Source organism: Ictidomys tridecemlineatus, chromosome 5 (assembly GCF_052094955.1).
Source record: "Ictidomys tridecemlineatus isolate mIctTri1 chromosome 5, mIctTri1.hap1, whole genome shotgun sequence".
NCBI lineage: Eukaryota > Metazoa > Chordata > Mammalia > Rodentia > Sciuridae > Ictidomys > Ictidomys tridecemlineatus.
This window is the reverse complement of record NC_135481.1, coordinates 80069606-80084800: the sequence shown is the minus strand read 5'-3', so window position 1 is coordinate 80084800 and position 15195 is coordinate 80069606.

The window sequence follows — 15195 nt, the reverse complement described above, 5'->3', positions numbered from 1 at the left end:
CTGACACTGTCCAAATCTATTAGGTGGAATGATGGCTCATAATTCACTATGAGTAAATCACTTTTCATATTTTGGAAAATATCCTCGTGTGTGTGTGTGTGTGTGTGTGTGTGTCCGTGTGTGTGTATGTATGTGTGTGTGTTACTGGGGATTGAACCCAGAGATGCTTTACCACTGAGTTACATACCTAATCCTTTTTTTCATATTTTATATTGATATAGGGTCTTGCATAGTTACTGAGGCTGGCCTTGAACTTTTTTTAATACATATATTTTTAGTTGTTGATGGAGCTTTATTTTAATTTTTTATGTAGTGCTAAGAATTGAACCCAGTACCTCCCACATGCTAGTCAAGCACTCTTCCACTGAGCTACAACCCCAGCCCTGGCCTTGAACTTTTGACTCTCCTATCTCAGTCTCTTGAGTTACTGGGATTACAGGCATGAGTCACCATGCCAAGCTACAATTCTTCTTTTTTTTTTTAGGATTAAAAATCATAAAAGTTGGGGCTGGGGTTGTGGCTCAGCAGTACAGTGCTTGCCTTGCACTGGGTTCAATACTGAGCACCACTTAAAAATAAAAAAATAAACAATATAGAGGTATTGTGTCTATCTACAACATATATATATATATATATATATATATATATAAAATAAAAGTTTGTTTTTTTAACTACAGTGGAATGACATTAGAAATTAAAAGCCAAAATTTGAAAATTCACTCATGTGAAAATTAAGCAACTCATTGTTAACCAATGAGTCAAAGAAGAAATCAAAAGAGAAATAAAAAAAAATTTTTTTTGAGAATGAAAATGAAAAAAAGACAAATAATAAAAACTAGTACCATAACTGATGAAATACAGAGTAAAAAAGAGTTAGAAATAAAACCAAAAAGCCCCCCCCCAAAAAAAAACAAAAACAAAAACAAAAAGCCCAAACATTATTACTTTGAAGAGATCCACAAAAATGGGGCTGGAGTTGTGGCTTAGTGGTAGAGCACTTGCCTAGCACATGAGAGACCCTGGGTTCCATCCTAAGCACCATATAAAAATAAATAAATAAAATAAAATATATATAAAATAAATAAATATATGTATGTAAAATAAGTAAATAAATAAAGTTATTGTGTCCAATTAAAAAATAAACATAAAAAATAAAATAAAGAGTGGCAGCCATTATGAAGACAAACAACAAGTGCTGGCAAGGATGCAGGGGAAAAAGGTACTCTTATACACTGCTGGTAGGACTGCAAATTGGTGCAGCCAATTTGGAAAGCAGTTTGAGATTCTTTGGAAATCTGGGAATGGAACCACTATTTGACCCAGCTATTCCTCTTCTCAGACTATACCCAAAGTATGCTTTGTTATAGCATAGGGACACAGCCACATCAATGTTTATAGCTGCACAATTCACAATAACTAAACTGTGGGGCCAACCTAGATGTCCTTCAGTGGATGAATGGATAAAAAAAAATGTGGCATTTATACACAATGGAATATTACCCAGCAATGAAAAGAATAAGATCATAGCATTTGCAGGGAAGTAGATGGCATTAGAGCAGATTATGCTAAGTGAAGTTAGCCAATCCCCAAAAAACAAATGCCTAATGTCTTCTCTGATATAAGGGGGGTGACTCAAAATGGGGTTGGGAGGGAGAGCAAGGGAAGAAGGATTACCTCTAGGGCTGGGGATGTGGCTCAAGCAGTAACATTCTCACGTGGCATGTGCGGGGCGCTGGGTTTGATCCTCAGCACCACATAAAAATAAAATAAAGATGTTGTGTTCACCGAAAACTGAAAAATAAATATTAAAAAAACTCTCTCTCTCTCTCTCTCTCTCTCTCTCTCTCTCTCTCTCTCTCTCTCTCTCTCTCTCCCTCCCTCCCTCCCTCCCTCTTAAAAAAAAAAAAAAAGATAACCTCTAGATAGGGAATAGGGGTGGGAGGGAAAGGGAGGGAGAAGGGGAATAGCTTGGATGGTGGAAGGAGACCCTCATCATTATACAGAATACACGTATGAAGATGTGAATTTGGTGTCAACATACCTTATATACAATCAGAGATATGATAAATTGTGGTATAAAGGTGTATTAAGAATTGTAACACAAATAGGGGCTGGGGATGTGGCTCAAGCGGTAGCGTGCTCGCCTGGCATGCGTGCGACCCGGGTTCGATCCTCAGCACCACATACCAACAAAGATGTTGTGTCCGCCAAGAACTAAAAAATAAATATTAAAATTCTCTCTCTCTCTCTCTCTCTCTCTCTGTCTCCTCTCTCACTCTCTCTTTAAAAAAAAAAAGAATTGTAACACAAATAAATAAATAAATAAATAAATAAATAAAAATAAAAAAGATACCCACAAAGTTCACAAACCTACCTAGACTGATAGGGGGGTAAAAAGGCAGAAGACACAGGTTACTAAAATCAAGAATGAAAGATCACTCCTGACCTAACTGATTTTTTTATAAAAAGGGATTTTAAGAATACTATAAATAAATTGGTTGCAAGATTTAGTATCCTCTACTCCACCATTTTGTTAGTTTATAATAATTCAAGGCACAATATAATATTAGAAAGAACTAATGTAAAGTGATACTTAATGTTCACTAGAAAGCCTAGAAGTCAGAGAGACTCTTTTAAATTTTTCCCATGCTTATGTCTCATGTAGTATTTTTCTGATATAATCAAGATAATATTTTATAGCATATGTCATTACTGAATATATTTCTATTATTTAGCATGAGTTTGAATAACTGTATAATAATTTATCAACTAGATATATCAATATATTTATCCAATCCTCATTATTTTTAAAATAACCATATTTTGGGCCTGGGAGTTTAGCTCAGTCCTAGAGTACTTGCTGGCATGTGTGAGGCACTGGATTCGATCCTCAGCACCACATAAAAAATAAATAAATAAAACAAAGGTGTCCATCTACAACTAAAAAACAATATTTTTTTAAAATATTTACTATGGCCTGTTATTTTTTAAAATAGTGTAAAGCACATCCTAGTAGTTTGATCTTTGGAAAGATCCCTGATTGTTTTCTAGATATGCTATTATTATTTGGTCAAAAGCTTTAAATACATATTGTCATTCATATTCTCTCTCTCTCTCTCTCTCTCTCTCTCTCTCTCTCTCTCTCAGAAAGTACTGGTAGGCAGGGGTTGTAGCTCAGTGGTAGAGCACTTGCCTAGCATGTGTGAGGCACAGGGTTCTATTCTCAGCACCACATAAAATAAATAAAATAAAGGTATTGTGTTCATCTATAACTAAAAAAGTTTTTTTAAAAAAGTACTGGTAATCAAGGGCTGGGGTGGGGCTCAGCGGTAGAACGCTTGCCTAGCATGTGTGAGACACTGGGTTCTGTTCTCAGGACCGCATATAAATAAATAAAATAAAGGTCCATTGACAACCAAAAAAAAAAAAAAAGATAAAATTAAAAAAAAAAAGTACTAAGAATTGACCAGGTGCAGTGGCGAATGCCTGTAATCTCAGCGTCTCTGGAGGCTAAGGGAGGAGGATTGAGAGTTAAAAGGCTGCCTCTGGGGCTGGGGTTGTGGCTTAGTGGTAGAGCACTTGCCTAGCACGTGTGAGGCCCTGGGTTCGATCCTCAGCAACACATAACAATAAATAAAATAAAGATATTGTGTCCAACTACAACTTAAAAAATATTAAAAAAAAAAAAGCCTACCTCAGTAAAAGCATGTCCCTAAGCAACTCAGTGAGACCCTGTCTCTAAATAAAATACAGAATAGGGCTGGGGATGTGGCTCAGTGGTTGAATGCCTCTGAGTTCAATCCCCTGTACCCCCCCACCCCCCAAAAAAGTACTGGGAATTGAACCCAGAGCCTCACACATGCTAGGCAAACACACTACCACTGAGCTACATCCCCATCCTTAAATACATGTTCTCAAATTACTCTCTAGAAAATTTCAAAAAAATTCCATTTATACTTCTTATTTATATTCCCCTAAACATTGCTTAAATTGTCCACTTTTCTCATACATTTTCCTACACAGCTATTTTATACCCAGTGCAGTGCCTGCCACAGAACAGACATAAAAGAAAATATTCATTGAATAATTTTATAAAGGCAAAAACAGAATCAACTTTTCTTTTATGAATTACCTCTTTCTTAGCCTGTTTTTTTACTACTGTGGGATTTTTTTTTTTTTTTTTTTTTTTTTTTTTTGTGGTACTAGGGATTGAGCTCAGAGACACTCTATCACTGTATTTCATCAGAGGCCCTTTACTATTTTTTATTTTGAGACAGAGTCTCACTAAGTTGCTAAGGCTGGGCTTCAATCTTGTAATCCTCCTGCCTCAGCCTCCCAAATTGCTGAGATTACAAGTGTGCTCCATTGTTCCTGGCTTTTACTAGTAGACCTGGCTTTTACTAGTAGACCTGGCTTTTGCTAGTAGACCTGGCTTTTAGTATTGCTTTGTGAAAGCTCTTTATATTTAAATAATAAAGGCTTTTGTTAGGTATGATGAGGGTAATATTTTTAAATTAACTTTGCCTTTTAATTTTAGGATATGTTTTTGACATGTATAAAAATTTTTTTAGATTAATTTAGCTACAGCCATTGTTCTCCTTTTAGTCTTCTTATTTTAATGACAATGCCATGAAAGACCCTACTTATACCAACATTATTATATAAATAGCCAACAATATTTTTTCTACTAACTTTTTGGATTGGAGTTATTGACTCAGTTAATGGACCTAATCATATGAAAAAAATAAATGTGTCAGCATTATTCTTACTTGATCTTATCCCAAACCTTAGGTATTAAAAAATAAAAGCAAACCACACTTTATTTAAATAAATCAATAAACAAGCAAGCACTGCAGGCACCATATCTGGAAGGTCAAAATATAAAAGTCAGACCTCCACAGAACAAAAGTGGAAAGGCTGAATTGCATTCCTCTTAGGGAAATAATCAACTCCAGCTTTCCCGGTATTCTGACCTGGGAATTAGCACCAAAGGTGAACTAGCTGATCTTGATCATAGTGCCTAAAATTAAGAGAAGTGACATAATCTCAGACCCCAGTGCAGGTGCAGATTTACTTGTCCGAGTCCAGCTCCAACAGGGGGTCTCAGGTGAGGAGTCGGCGAAAGAGGGGTGGAGAAACAACACAGACACCAAGGTGAAGGTGCTGAATCCCAATCTTTACTTGTGAAGTTGATCATATATACTTTTCATTTTGGCAGGCTCACAGTACTTTGTGGTTACAAAACAGGAATCATTATTCAAAGAAACAAAGTATTAAGTAGCTACAATTAGAATAAAAGAATGTATCTTGGCTTATGCATAAGCAAGCATTTTTCCTTTCAGTTGGTGGTTTGCTTTGAGCTATTTCTGCTTAGTTAACTTTTTTTTAAGAGAGAGAGAGAGAGAGAGAGAGAGAGAGAGAGAGAGAGAGAGAGAGAGTTTTTATATATATTTATTTTTTAGTTTTCGGCGGATACATCATCTTTTTTGGTATGTGGTGCTGAGGATCCAACCCGGGCCGCACGCATGCCAGGCAAGCGTGCTACCGCTTGAGCCACATCCCCAGCCCAAGTTAACTTTTAATAATAGTTAGAAATGTCCCAGACTATTGGCCTATACCTTGACTATTCTTTCTTGACTTACTGACTAGAACCAGTGCCATGGTTACGGCAAGTGGTTAACTTGAAAAAAGAGGCTATTAATTTTAATCAAACAAGAGTAAGAGCACAAACCATTGTGCACAGGAATAAGTTGCCCAGTACTAAGCACTAATCTGTCTTCTTAACATTAATTCTTCTTCTCTAGATTTTAATTTAATTTCTCAAAAACTTCCTTGACAGGAATGCAGAGAGTTTTTCATTAAACATTAACTATTTACGCTCCACAGCTGAATCATTGCATTTAGAGCAAACAGATCTATTCTTTAGAAGTAGTTGCATTAATTGGGAAGGTCATGTTTTTTCCTTCATACTTAATGGTCATATGAGAAGTCACAACTATACTTATTAAAGGAATACAAAAACGAACCAGCCCATTCCCAGAAACATACTGCACTCCTCCAGAGGATGGACGCCTTGCGCCATCCACCTCAGTAGGGCCTTGCCATTGCCTGAGTCAGGGGAGGGGCGCAGCATTTATTGATTAATGTCAGTACATCAATCTGTATTTGGAAGCGTTCCTTGTGGAAACCAAAGGTTATTGAACTAAAGTCTAATCCAATTTCTTCTACCTGTTTTTTTTAAGATGTTGATGAACCTTTATTTTATTAATTTATTTATAGGTGGTGCTAGGAATCAACCCAGTGCCTCACACATGCTAGGCAAGCACTCTACTACTGAGCCACAACCCCAGCCCCTCTTCTATCTGTTTTTAACATGTTTCTAGGGGGAGAGACAGAAGATAGTTTAATTTTGTTCCATGTCTAAAACAATGACCAGGGGTTTTGTTTTCTTTACCTATTCAAATATTTATTAAACAATTATCAAAATCATTTAAGCAAAATTGGTAGGATATCTAGAAGGAGGTAACAATTTTAGAGTTCTTAATATTTTTAGTTTCCTTAAGAGAAATAAAAAAAATTTTTGAGAAGAATGAAAATGAAAAAAGGGAAATAATAAAAACGAGTACCATAACTGGTGAGATAGAGAGTAGAAAAAGTTTCCTTAAGTCTAAACTACAGTGAGTACAGGAGGGTAATTTTTTTTTTTTTCTCTTTTGGTACTGAAGATTGAACCAGGGAGGTTTTTGACCACTGTGACACTTCTCAGACCTTTTTTTATTTTTTATTTTGAGACAGGGTCTCACTAAGTTGCCAAGGCTGGCTTGAATCTTGCAATTCTCCTACCTCAGTCTCCTGCATTGCTGGGATCACTGGCAAATGACATCATGCCCAGCTATTGTTTTAAAATTATTTCTTATTTAACTGTGTGTGTGTGTGTGTGTGTGTGTGTGTGTGTGTGTGTCATGCGCACACACAGGATATCGAACCCAGGTTCTTGTAAATGCTAGGCAAGCATCTGCCACTGAGTTATTCCCCCAGTCCCTACATTAAATGACGTCTAAATTACATTTCAATATTGATGATTTGGTAATCTCATTTTTCGCTCACACAGCTACAGTGGAGGCACACAAAATTAAGTGGAGAAAATATGGAAAAGAAAGCACTTAGACATGACACTCATAAATGGTGAGCAAACTTAACATGAAAACTTATATTTAGGATTCCCCAACCCTCTAACCCCAGATGGGAAATGCTTTAGAAGAGAAACCTGACTCTATTTAGATATATTTTCTCTCATCTTTTATCATATTCCATTAGTTCACTTGAGGACCCAGGCCTACAGAAAAAGCAATAACAAGAATAGAAATCTTTATTTTATTTATTTATTTATTTTCATGATGCTGAGGATCAAACCCAGCGCCTCGCACATGCTAGGCAAGCGCTCTACCACTGAGCCACAACCACAGTCCCTAGAACAATTTTTGAAATAAAATATCTGGTATAACAACTTTACTTGTGTTCTAGGTACAGTGGAGCAGGCTAAGAAACTTTTATCACCGCCTGTAATCCCAGAGACTTGGGAGACCAAGGCAGAAGGATCACAAGTTCGAGGCCAGCCTGGGCAATTTCATGAGATGCTGTCTCAAAATTAAAAGTATGGGGCTAGGGCTGTAGCTCAGTGGTAGAGCATTTGCCTAGCATGTGTGAGGCACTGGGTTCGATCCTTAGCACAACACAAAAAATTAAAAATATAAGGGATTAGGGGCCTGAAAAATAGCTCAGTGGCAGAGAGCACTCTGAGTTCAGTTCCTAGTACTGAAAAGAAAGAAAGGAAGGAAGGAAGGAAGGAAAAGAAAAGAAACACTACTATCTATTACTTGTCAAGAATTTTACCAAGTAGAGCAACTACTGGGGAGGATGAAGCAGAAGAATCAAAAGTTTGAAGCCAGTCTGGGCAATTTAAAAGACCTTGTCTCAAATAAAAGGGGCTGTAAATACAGATCAATGGTGGAGTCCCCTTGGTCTGGGATCAGAGGAGTAGGAGGGATTGTTTCAATTCCCAGTGCCACCCCCCCCCCAAAAAAAAGAATTCTACCAAGCTAACCCTAAGTCAAAAAACTTTTCAAGCATCTAAAATATTTAATTTCCAAAACTTCCACTTTTAGTCAGATTTTCAAGAATATATATATTGTGCAATGTAAGACTTGGCTGTGTTTCTTTAATGATATAAAAAGAGGATTTTAAACAATTTTACTGTGAGGAAGGGTGGATTTATGGTAGAGTGCTTACCCCCCACGCCCCCCCCCCCAAAAAAAAGCCCAGTGACTCAGGTAGCTGAGGGAGGAGGACTACAAGTTCCAGGCCAGCCTCAGCAATTTAGTGAGATCTGGTCTCAAAATAAAAAAAAAAAAAAGGGCTGGGATGGGGGCTGAGGCTATAGCTCAGTAGCAGAGTACTAACCTAGCATGTGTGAGGCACTGGGTTTAATCCTTAACACCATATAAAAATAAACATAAAATAAAGGCATGCTATTCATTTACAATTACAAAAAAAGAGGGCGGGGGCTGGGATGAAGTTCAGTGATAGAGCAACCCTGGGTTTAATCTCCAGTACTGGGGGGAAAAGAGATTTTATAAAATTATTCGACTCTATGCAGCAACTAACCCATTGGTTCTCTTCAAAATAAAAAGATATACTTCCCTGGGTAAGGCAATCTTCTATTTCTCTAGAGTAGTTCACTCCTTTTTCCTTATGTGTGTATGTGTGTGTGTGTGTGTGTGTGTGTGTGTGTGAGAGAGAGAGAGAGAGAGAGAGAGAGAGAGAGAGAGAGAACACAAGCACAAGAGCACTTTTCTTGTATCTCAAAATCTGCAATATTTTTTAAGTCTTTGTAAACAATGTTGCTGACTCAGCATGTGCGCAAACAAAGTTATTGATACAAACACCAAAAATGTAGCAACTTCAAATCATTTTTTGTCTATTCCCTCTTCTCCCAGTGTACTGTCATCAATATTATATTTTTCATCTTCTAAAGAGTGAATTCAGGAGTTGAAAATTCCTTGTTTTCTCTTCCTCATATTATATTACCTTTTAGAACATTTTTTATTCTTTTGGTGAACTAATAGACAATCAACTTTAACAATAGCAGTTACATTTACTATGCTAAAAAACACAGCTTGAATGATTTTTCAATACCAAATGAATTCTGGGTGAAATTTCAATTTCATAGTTGAATCGAGGACTCTTATATGGGACACTGAATGAGGCACTACTGTTTTCAAAACAAAAAGTTCTGTGAAACCATTAACAGGTTTCTATTAACATGCTTTCTAAAGCATGTTACAAAGTGCTCTGCCAGATATTGATGTGTTTTTTAAAGAGAAAGAACAGAAATAAATTGAAAATTACCTCCCCCACATCACCCCATTAAAAGTCCATAGTGATTGTCAAGGCTGTGGGTGGGGAAAATACAGAATAGTTGCTAATGGGTACGTGGTTTCTTTTAGGGTGATGGAAACATTCTGGAATTAGTTGCACAATATTATGAAGACACTAAAACCTACTGGATGTTAGATTTTATTTGTCCCTGAACCAGTCATGGGCAGGAGAATAACTTCTAGATCTAACAAATGCTATTCTGGAACAAAATGGTGTCAACTTCCCCTGGGAAAAGATTTGTTGGGGCAGAGGTGGTTTCCCTGTTAGAAAGGAAGAGAGGGAAAGGTGTTCTGGGCAGGCCAGCCATGCTGCCCACAAGCTTTCTCGAATGGCTCTATTGAATGAAAAGCTTTGACATATTAAATTCAACAGAATTTTACTGAGTAAGGAAAAATTCACCAATCCAGCAGCCACCAGAACCCAAATAGGTTCAGAGCAACTCTTCCTCACCACATGGTGGTGGTGGGGATTATATTTATCCTGAATTTTAAACTTTAAAAGGGTGACTTTTATAGTATGTGAACTGAATCCCATATTAAAGAATGAAGTGTGAATTTCTTTCTTAGGAACTTGAGCCTAGAGTTTTTACAAAAGTTATTCCAGCCAGGTGCAGTGGTACACAATAATCCCAGGAACTCCATAGGCTGAGGCAGGATGATTGCAAGTTCAAGATTAGCCTTGGCAACTTAGTGAGACCCTGTCTCAAAATAAAAGACAAAAAAATCTAGGGATGTGGCTCAGCGGTAGAGCACCCTGGGTTCTATCCCAATACCAAAAAAAAAAAAAAAAAAAAGAAAAGAAAGAAAAAAAAAAGTAAGAAAGAAAGCTCCCTACATTATTTTCTGCAAAGATATCTTCATATTTACATAAAGAGAATGAGTAATATATACAAAATCCACACCTTGATTAAAAAACCTGTGGTTTACCTACTCCTTTTATCTTTCTAGAAACAGCTTATCCCTTTGTTTAAGATCTAAGATTACAGGGAACAAGAAACAATTTCCAGCAAAGACAAATGGGGTTAAGTCTCAGGGATGTGAAGTGGCCTCCATCTCTGCCACAGAAGTCCCAAGAAAGAAGAATTCAAGGATCAGAGAGCCCTTCCAATCCCTGAAGTAATTGGCCTGAAAACCCTCACAGAGGCTCAACCATCTGCCCTGAACACCCCGTTTTTCTGTCTCTGCAGCACTGCTGCTCAGCTCCAATTAGGCCACACACTGTCAAACATCTGAAGTTCTCCAGTTCAGGAGCAAACTTGAGAGTGTGTAGATGCTACATTCAGTAGGGAATAAAGTGGCAGGCCAGGACACCAACAAAGATTTGTAGTGTTAAACTTTCCCTCTCATGATGATGAAAACAATCAAAATATGGTCTCACCCAGAAGGGGTCCTCTGAGAGTTTGGTATGTGTAGATGGTGTAAAGTCTTTCTGTGTTCTTACAACCTGTACTGACTTCCTTTCTCATCTTTGCCTTTCCCAATCCAGTCCAACCTTGAAGGTCTGGCATGGGAGATGCCTCTACTTCCTCTTTACCTCCAATGGTTAAGAAAAGGGCAAGAGGTCTGGAGACCTTCTGCAGAGTTCAAATCCTGCCCCTGCAATCTTGTAACCAGGTGTGAGCTATTTTGTCTTCCTGAGCCTATTTCCTCATAATATGGTAGTGATAATACAGACTCTGGAGTCATACTGCCTGGGATAATTAGCGGCCTTGCCACTTAATTACTGGGTAACCTTGAACATCTTTTATGCTTGCTTTTTATTTTCCTCTTCCTTAAAAAGGAGATAATCACGTGTACCAATATCAAAGGGCTTGGGGCAGTTTAAAATAATTTATGTAAATGCACCAAAGAGGATCTGGCACATGGTGACAGCTCATTAGATGTTTGTTATTATGAGATTATTATTTTCTTAGAACTACCTGTCCCACACAAAGGATGATGAGTCCTCAAAAGCCATGTTTCTACCAGGGACAGCAGACTCCTGAAAATAATAGATTGGATCAGAGGAAAGCATCTGACCAAAGCAAGCCAGACCATTCACATTATTTTGTTTAAGAATTTTAGCTGGGGCTAAGGTTGTGGCTCAGTGGTAGAGTGCTCACCTTGCATGAGTGAGGCACTGGGTTTGATCCTCAGCACCACATAAAAATAAATAAATAAAATAAAGGTATACATACATGGAATATAACTTATAAAAAAAAAGAAAAAAAAACAAAGAATTTTAGTAGAGCTGGACTTAGTACTCCATACCTATAGTCATGAGACTATAAGGCTGAGGCAGGAGGATTGCAAATCCCAGGTGAGCCTCAGCAACTCATTGAGACCCTGTCTAAAAGATAATAAAGATTGGGTGGTAAAGTGCCACTGGGTTTAGTCCCCAGTACAAAAAAAAAAAAAAAAATTTAGCTGAGAATGAGATTTGAAAGCTAAGCCACTTTAATGGTTATGCCCATTGCAAAAGGCAAGTACCCCAAAATGTTGCTGCTGATATCCCTGGACCTATTTTAGCTCCAGCCCTTTAAAAAAAGTCTGAAAATGTCGGGATGGAGTACAGCTCAATAGGAGAGCACTTGCCTCACTTGTTGAGGCCCTGAGTTGGACCCCTACCATAGCAAAAAGGAAAAAAGCCTGATGATCCTACCTCTCCTTGTATTCAGATGCCTTATTACTCTCCAAGTAATGTCTTCTTTTTAGGTCAAGCTTTAGTAAGAAAAAGAATTTTTTTGTGTATGGTGTTTTTTTTTTTTTTTGGGGGGGGGTGTATCAAGGATTGAACTCAGGGGCACTCAGCCACTGAGCCACACCCTCAGCCCCTATTTTGTATTTTATTTAGAGACAGGGTCTCACTCAGTTGCTCAGGACCTCACTAAGTTTCTGAGGCTGGCTTTGAACTTGTGATCCTCCTGCGTCAGCTCCTGGAGCTGCTGGAATTACAGGCAAGCACCACCACATCTGGCTCATCTGATTTATTTTTATTTATTTATTTTTAACATTGAAACTGTTTTTAACATTGTAGCAACTCTAAAATGCAACAATTATCAGCTTGTCAAAGACTCAAATTTCAAAAAATCATTTTATATTACTCTTTCATACCTATTTGACAAAATAAAGGCATGAGACATTTAAATCTTCTTTGTCCCACGTGTACTATGTTCCTAATATATTTCCTATCTTTATAGTTTATGCTGTGATTCCCATCAGATGCTATATATAAAAAACAAAATAGTAACCTCTGCTTCGATGTACAGTTTCCACAATCTGCTAGAACTTGGGAATTGGGCAACAAGGCATTCATAAGTTTTCAATGCTTTGTCTGTAGGTTGATTCTGTGCCTGTCAAATGAGAATGCTGCAAGCATCAAGGTCATATGGATTCTCTTCTAATTTCTTTTCCACTTTCTTCACTTTCTCTGGGATGTTCTCAGCCACCTACTCCATGGCTTCGTCTCCGGACGTGGCCTCATGATTACAGTGTGCTCACTGACCGGCAATGGAAAGCTAGAAAAGAAAAACTAAACTAAAAACAACCCCTAAGCCAGAAAAGTAAGCCCCTGCCCAGTGGAGTCAGACCATCAATACCTCATCTGATTTATTTTTTACATATGCAATATGTATTTGGTAACAGGATAGTTTGGGCATGAAGTTCCTGCTGTATGCACATATTTAGAAACCTAGTCTCTGCTCATTTTGTGGTTCTGCCATTTCTTTTAGGACAATCATGGACCCTACAGCATTCAGGGAATCCTTGGACTTGGATGGAGAAAAAAATGTACATTTTAATTTTCTCTAGCCTTTACTGTAGACAACAAACCACAGTTGTATTACCCATAACTTTGTCACCAAAAGAAATCACAGATTACAGTTGTATGGTTATTACAGAATCTCAAAATAGGATGTAGCTCCATAGTAGAGCACTTGCCTAGCATGTGTGAGGGCCTGGGTTTGATACCCAATACTGAAACACAGACACACACACCAAAAAACAGAATCTTGAAATAATGTTTACGCTCATAGTTATTTTGAAATTCTGATAGTTATTACACCCATCACTAGATCAAGTTTTTAAAAATGTTAATGAAAGAACACATATATTATTGAATCACATTCTTTTTTTAAAATTTCAATATCTATATTTCAAGATGATTTGTTCCCTTTATAATACTATTTTATGCAATGAAAAGATTACTCTGGAATTCTACAAAATATCTGATAAGTGCTCCTCAAAACAATCAAAGTTGGATAGAGCCTGTACATTGGAGATTTAGCTCGGTGGCTGAGCACTTGCCTAACAGGAGCAAGGCCTTGGGTTCAATTCTTGACCCTGGTGGGGGGTGGGAAAGTCAGTCATGAAAAAAGTAGACTGAGACACCACCACAGATCAAAGGGGGCTGAAGAGGCAACTAAATATAATGTGGTATCTTGGATTAGATCCCAGAACAGAAAAGGAACATTAGTGGGAAAACTGATGAAATCTGAATAAAATCTGGAGTAGAGTTAATAACAATAAGTCAATATTGGTCTCTAAGTTTTGGGAAATGTACCACAACAATTTAAGATGATAACATTAGGGGAATTGAGGGAGGAATACATGGGAACTTTCTGTACTATCTGTGCAACTTTTCTGCAAATGTAGAATTATTCCAAAATAAAAAGTTTGGTTTTTAAAAAGTCATTAGCTTTTTTTTGTTTCCTCAGGAGTTAAACCACATCCTCCTTCAAATGCATATTTCTTGCTTTATCCCCCAAAAGATTCTCTCAGTTTCCCTCTCTCTCTCTCTCTCTCTCTGTTTTTTTTTTTTTTTTTTTTTTTTTGGTACCAGGGATTGAACCCAAAGGCACTTTACTACTGAGCCACATCCCCAGCCCTTTTATATTTTATTTTGAGACAGGGTCTTGTTAAATTGCTTAGGGTCTAACTAATTTGCGGAGGCTGTCCTTACACTTGAGATCCTCCTGCCTCAGCCTCTTAGGTTGCTCAGATTACATGTGTGTGCCACTGAACCCAGCAGGCATCTCTCTTTCTTGAGATTGCCCCCATTCTCCCTTGACTATGTATTCATTTTCCTAAGTAAATATTTGTCTATGCCTTTAAAAAATTTTTAAATCACAAAATAAATGATCATATTCCTAAAAGGAATTCAGGCATTCATGATAGAAAACGATTCAGATCACCTGCCTCCAATGTTGCTGAACAAGGACAGAGAGAGCACCAGGATCAAGCAGAAAGTTTTGTGGCCCAAGCCTGGCAGCAGGAAAGTTTTGTGGCCCAAGCCTGGCAAGCCTGGCACTTATACCCACCTTCAATCATGCATCCACCTTCTCCTTGACACAAAGGAATCTGGGAAAGGTAACACAAAGGAATCTGGGAAAGGTAATCCTGGGCTGAGCAGCAACAACTCTACATTACGGAGGGGGTGTGTGCCTATGCTGTCTGCCCCATGACTTCAAGTGGTACAGTCATATAGATCCTGTATATCACTCAGCTTTTAATTTTTTTTTTTAGTTTAGATGGACACAACATATCTATCTATCTATCTATCTATCTATCTATCTATCTATCTATCTATCTATCTATCTATCTATTTTCATGTGATGCCGGGATTGAACCCAGTGCCTCATGCATGCTCCGCAAGCGCTCTACCCCTGAGCCACAAACCCGGCCCTCCCTCAGCCTTTTAACAGGAAACAGATGGTACTCAAATTAAGATGATTCAAGGAAGGCTCATTTATAAAAGGAAAAAGTTCAGAGTTGAAAGGCT